A 5,839-nucleotide genomic window follows, 5' to 3' on the forward strand; every position below is an offset into this window, starting at 1 on the left:
GAAGCAGGCTTCCCGCTGAGCAGGGAGCCCGATGCGGGGCTCGATCCCTGGACCCTGGGATCATGACCTGAGCCAAAGGCAGACGCTTAACGACTGAGCCACCCAGGCGCCCTCTAGGCTCCTGTTTCTTGCAGTTCTCAAATTTTGGTCTCAGGACCACTTAACTCTTTAAAAATTATTGAGGACCCCGGGCACCTGGGTGGCTCAGTTGGTTAAGCAACTGCCTTCGGCTCAGGTCATGATCCTGGAGTCCCGGGATCGAGTCCCGCATCGGGCTCCCTGCTCAGCAGGGAGTCTGCTTCTCCCTCTGACCCTCCACCCTCTCATGCTCTCTCTCTATCATTCTCTCTCTCTCAATATATAAATAAAAAAAAATAAAATAAAATAAAAATTATTGAGGACCCCAAAGAGCGTCTATAAATACTCTTTTACTATAGTAGGAATTAGATTTCTTAAATATGTATTAATTCATTTTAAAATAATGAACTCCTGACATGTTGACACAAATAGCATGTTTTTATTTTAAAAGTAATTATTTTTCAAAACAAAAATTAAAGAATGACGTTTTACATTTCTGCAAATCTTTTTGATGCCTGGCTTAATAGAAGACACTGGATTCTCATTATCTGCTTCTGCATTCAATCTGTTGTCATATGTTGTTTTGGTTGAAATATGTGAAGAAAACCTAGCCTCACATAAGTGTGAAGTTGAAAAAGAGAGGAGTATTTTAATAGCCTTCCTGATAATTATAGGTATTCTTCTTTGATACTATACAAAACCTTGACAAGTTCCTTAAAAATTAGTTGCAATGTGGAGTCTGAAGTCAGATTGATAAACTTTTCTAAAGTCCATTGGTTGACCTTGTATTTTGAATGCAACTTTTATGCATGCTTTTGAAACACTACACACTGATCATTTGGAAAATATTGGTACACTGAGTTATACAAATCTTCCAAATGTTGACACATTTCGGCCCATAATATCTAAAAAATCACACTGATATCACCATGACCTTTGTCACAAGTCTTTAAGTATGAAGAGGCTGCAAGGACACAGTGATAGATACAAGCTTTCCAAATTCTGTTTTTCATTAGAAAGCTTGAATTTCACCATTGCCAACGAAGACCGTCAGTTTTTTTCCAAACTTACTCATATTTTGTTTTGGTTTCTTTTTTTTTTTTTTTAAGATTTATTTATTTTAGAGAGAGAGCATGAGCGGGAGGGGCAGAGGGAAAGAGACTCCCAGGCAGACTCCATGCTGAGCGCGGAGCCTGACAATGGAGCTCTGTCTCACTACCCCAAGATCCTGACCTGAGCCAGAAGTCAGACACTTAACCAACAATACCACCCAGGTGCCCCCAAACTTGATTCGTTTTTTAGAAAATATCTGCCAAATACCCAAATACGAATAATCTCAATTTGTCAGCCTTGTTTTCAAGTAAAAATGATGTTGTATGGAGAAAGCACATAGTTCAGCTTGCAGGGGTGCCTGGCTGGCTCAGTCGGTGGAACGTGTGACTCTTGATCTCAGGGTTTTAAGTTCGAGCCCCACGTTGGGTGTAGAGATTACTTTAAAAAATAAAAATAAAGGGTGCCTGGGTGGCTCAGTCGGTTAAGCACCTGCCTTCAGCTCAGGTCATGATCCTGGGGTCCTGGGATGGAGTCCTGCATCGGGCTCCCTGATCAGTGGGGAGCCTGCTTCTCCCTCTCCCCTTGGTCCTCCCCCCTGCTCATGCTTTCTCGCTCTCTCCCTGTCAAATAAATAAAATCTTTAAAAAAAATAAAATAAAAACAAAGATTCAGATGTCTTTTTTTTTTTTTAATTTTATTTATTTATTTGACAGAGAGACACAGCGAGAGAGGGAACACAAGCAGGGGGAGTGGGCGAGGGAGAAGCAGGCTCCCCGAGGAGCAGGGAGCCCGATGCGGGGCTCGATCCCAGGACCCCGGGATCAGGACGCGAGCCGAAGGCAGACGCTTAATGACTGAGCCACCCAGGCGCCCCTCAGATGTCTTTAAAAAAGCACTGCACCTGATTTTTCTAGAAAAAAATCATACATTGTTATGTGGCAGAAGTGCACGTGTACTTGCTCTTTTGTTAAACAAAATATTTAAATGACATGCACTCAAGGTCAAGATTCAATAACTAAAGTTCCAAAATGATGAACAATATATAAAAATTTGTAATCTTTATGCTTCTCAAAAAGTTTTCTGATTCAGAAAATGGCACTTTTATATAAAAGAAGGAACAAAAATATGAAGAATATATATCAATTTTATATATAAAGAGGTATATAAAAATTCAGAAAACTAGATTTTTTCGGGCAGTTTTTAGAATACTCACTATTTCGGGCAGTGGGAGTTAAGTAAATGAATCTGTTTTGGCACACACAACTACTGTTCATATAATATCACTGAATATTTAAACAGTGTTAGCTTAGGACTTCATTTTAGCAATATGATAGAGTAACTATCCTAGAAAATCTTTCTTGTACAGAACACCTAAAATTCCTAAATAAAATTTCTTTGAATCTTTGTATTTTTTTTTTTAAGATTTTATTTAAAGAGAGAGGGAGAGTGTGAGTGGGGGGCGGGGCAGAGGGAGAGAGAGAATCTCAAGCAGACTCTGCACTGAGTGCGGAGCCCGACATGGGGCTCAATCTAATGACCCTGAGATCATGACCTGAGCTGAAATCAAGAGTTGGACGCTTAACCCACTGAGCCACCCAGGTGCCCCTCTTTGACTCTCTTTAAATGCATAAATGAACTAGTAAGAAAGTAAGGGAGCTCCTTAGAGACTAGAAATGCCCCCGACACTGATGTAATTAGGTGCAAGCTGTTGATATCCTGGGGTACTGCTGATCTGGTGTGACCTAGGACTTCGGTTTTTGATGGATTATAAGGGGAAACAGGCAAACAAAGCCTACTGCCTTCTGCATACGTGGAGAAGTTAGATAAGAGATCCCCATGTAAAACAAGCTCCTGAAAGGAGACCCCCTTGGTAGAGGGTGATGATAAAGAAACTTGTCTGTGTTTGCATTGGCTCTGGGGATCTGCTCTGAGCATTAACAACCACAAGCTGACACTTAACGGAGGTTTGAACACTTTACAAGCTGAGATTCATAGTGTTCCTAGGTTGATAAAAGCAAATGCAAAATAAAACAAACCCGGTTCTCAAAGAATTGCTGAAGATAAAGTTCCAAGGCACGTAATCTCATTTTTTTTTTAATCACAAAACACCCAAGGAAACAAGCTACTAATCAGACATTATCAGCAAACAGAATCAGATTTGCAAATATTTAATGTATTGGAACTATCAGAACCTAACAACAAAACATATATATTTATAGAAATAAGAGGGAAATAAGTGTGTGAGTGGGGTATAAGAAATGATAAAAATAGCTAGGCAAATTTGGAGGGGGAATTGAGAGCATTATATATAGGGGCACCTGGGTGGCTCATTCAGTTGAGTGTCTACCTTCGGCTTGGGTCATGATCCCAGGGTCCTGGGATCAAGCCCCACATCAGGCTCCTTGCTCAGTGGGGAGTCTGCTTTTCCCTCTGCCTGCCAAGCCCCCTGCTTGTGCTCTTGCATGCGCTCTGACAAAGAAAATCTTTAAAAAATAAAAAGTGCTTTGTAGATTTCCTGACATATGTCCCTGATTGTTAAGTGCCACATAAAAGTAGCTTTATTATTACATAACATTTTTTTTCCCAGACATTCCAGAGTCATCTTGTGAACACATGGTAGTCCTCAGTTTTATGGTCAGAACAAGAACAGGAGTCTGGAGAAACTTGTCTCAAAGGTCTTGTCAGCTCTACCTTCAAAATATATCCAGCATCTGATACTTTTTCTTACCTCCAGCCACCACCCTGGTTCAGGTGACCATCTTCCACAGCAAAAGCTTCTTAACAATCTTGCTTGCATCCTTACCCCTCAGCAGTCTGTCAGGAAGGGTCGGGTCACTCCTCTGCTCAAAACCCTTCAGTGGTTTCCCATCTCACAGAAAAGCCAGAGTCCTTACAGTGGCCTCCAAAGCCATTTGTTGGCCTTCTGGTAGGATAGGGTCAACTAACGGGCTATTTCCATTTTGTTCAATGAAAATAATTTACATGGGCTCTTAGTAATGGGTATCAATTTTCCAGGGGGCCAAATCAAATATTGGAAGTATAAATGTGGGAATCAAGTTATTCAAACTGGAGTTACCAATGACTCAACAGTACCCTACACACCCATCCCTCACCTCCCTGTGTTTAAGTGGTAGGCAACAAGTTAAAAGGATTACGTGTTCCAAGGATTGCAGGGTACCTCGTAACTTGAGTCCAAGCTCCCACCCAGTGCCAGAGGCTAAAGTCACATTAGGGTTTTCATTTTTTAAAATCAGCCCAGCCCTTTTGGATAACCCTTTGTCCCATAAAGCCTCCCAAGTCTTCCCCAATCTAATGTCAAGCAGACTTTACTGATTCTAGGTATACACTGGGACTTTTCAGACCAGATGACAAGACCTTTAATATTTCTGCCTGTAGTGTTTCGTCTAGTGGTTTTGGCCCTCCCTTCGAGCCCCCTAAGAGATTGGTCCTTCAGTGTACTAATTCTGCCCATTACAATAATACACTGTAGTATATTCTGACACTGCTATCTGTGTGGCCTCTGGCAACTTTATCCTGAGGTTGTGCATCTGTAAAATGGAGGAAATTCCTCACTTGCTGTCCTAAGAACTAAAAACATTTAGCATATAGTAGACATTCAAAAACTGCTTCCCTCATTCAGGTTTTTTTTTAAATAAGACACGATTGGTGTTTCTAATATACTAGAGATGTCCCTTCTAATTTATTACCATTAGTCTTCACTTCATGAAGTTTTCAACCAGCCATGAACTCACCTTAATGGCCATCTTCCAAGCCATAGACCATCATGATTGCTGCCTAATTTCATTATTGACCTTTGGGCACCTAGTCACAATTTCTCAGAGACGAGCTAATCCCATCTGCAATAAATTCGTACTTTACTTTCCTGTACAAGTGTGGATGTCAATGTGGCTGGGGGTAAGTTTTCTCATACTCTGAAAGCCATCAAAAGCTCATGATCAGACCCCAGTGTTTATTTCGTCACATTGTATCCAGATTTGCAGTATCTTTGGTCTTAAAACTCTGAAGTAGGTTAAGTCCGAAGATAAGTTGCAACCCGAATGTGTCATGTCACCCCCACACTTCAAGTACTAAATGTGCAGATTTGGAGTATCTAAGGCTTTTATGTTGCCAGAAGCCAAAGCGGTCTCTTTAGGAATTTAGGGAGTAATTGACTGGCAACCCACTAGTTTACGATTATTCAGTAATGACCAAAATCCCAATTGTCACTTACAAAATTAGCACTACTACTAAATATACCTATTTTCTAAAGGATTGGTATAACCACAGTACTGACTTCAGTCTTAAAATCCATTAGATTTTTAGGCTTTCTTTCAATTTGTATTGGGGCGGGGGGGGGGGGGGAAGATACCGAGTCACTTCCTTTTATCATCTATCAACACTTCTAAGAGACCATGGTGCTTAACAGCAAATATTTTTCTGACAGGGATTTCATTCAGCCCTAGAAAATTTCCGCAAAATATACAGCTAATCCCAGATCATGTCACTAATCTAAGTCAATACAAATACAGTATTTTAAACAAAAGGGCTATAGTATATTCCTCTGCAAATTATTTTCAAGCCCAAGACATCCTATAAAATACACATGAAAAGGTCAACTAATGAAACTAATGTCACAGGGTCTCAAACCACAAAGATGTCCTACTTCCCTTCCTTCATCCCATTAAATTGAAAGAAGCACTCTTGATCA

General features: G+C 40.6%; 1 long non-coding RNA gene across 1 annotated transcript; it reads right to left on the reverse strand.

Annotated features, from left to right (window-relative positions):
- Positions 1-495: 495 nt before the first annotated feature.
- LOC144382589 (uncharacterized) lies at positions 496-5,432 on the reverse strand. Its single transcript, XR_013449829.1, has 2 exons — positions 3,860-5,432; positions 496-685 (listed from the first exon to the last, which is right to left on the reverse strand). It is a non-coding gene; the product is annotated as an uncharacterized LOC144382589 (long non-coding RNA).
- Between the last annotated feature and the right edge of the window lie 407 nt (positions 5,433-5,839).

Source organism: Halichoerus grypus, chromosome 7 (assembly GCF_964656455.1).
Source record: "Halichoerus grypus chromosome 7, mHalGry1.hap1.1, whole genome shotgun sequence".
Classification (NCBI taxonomy): Eukaryota; Metazoa; Chordata; class Mammalia; order Carnivora; family Phocidae; genus Halichoerus; species Halichoerus grypus.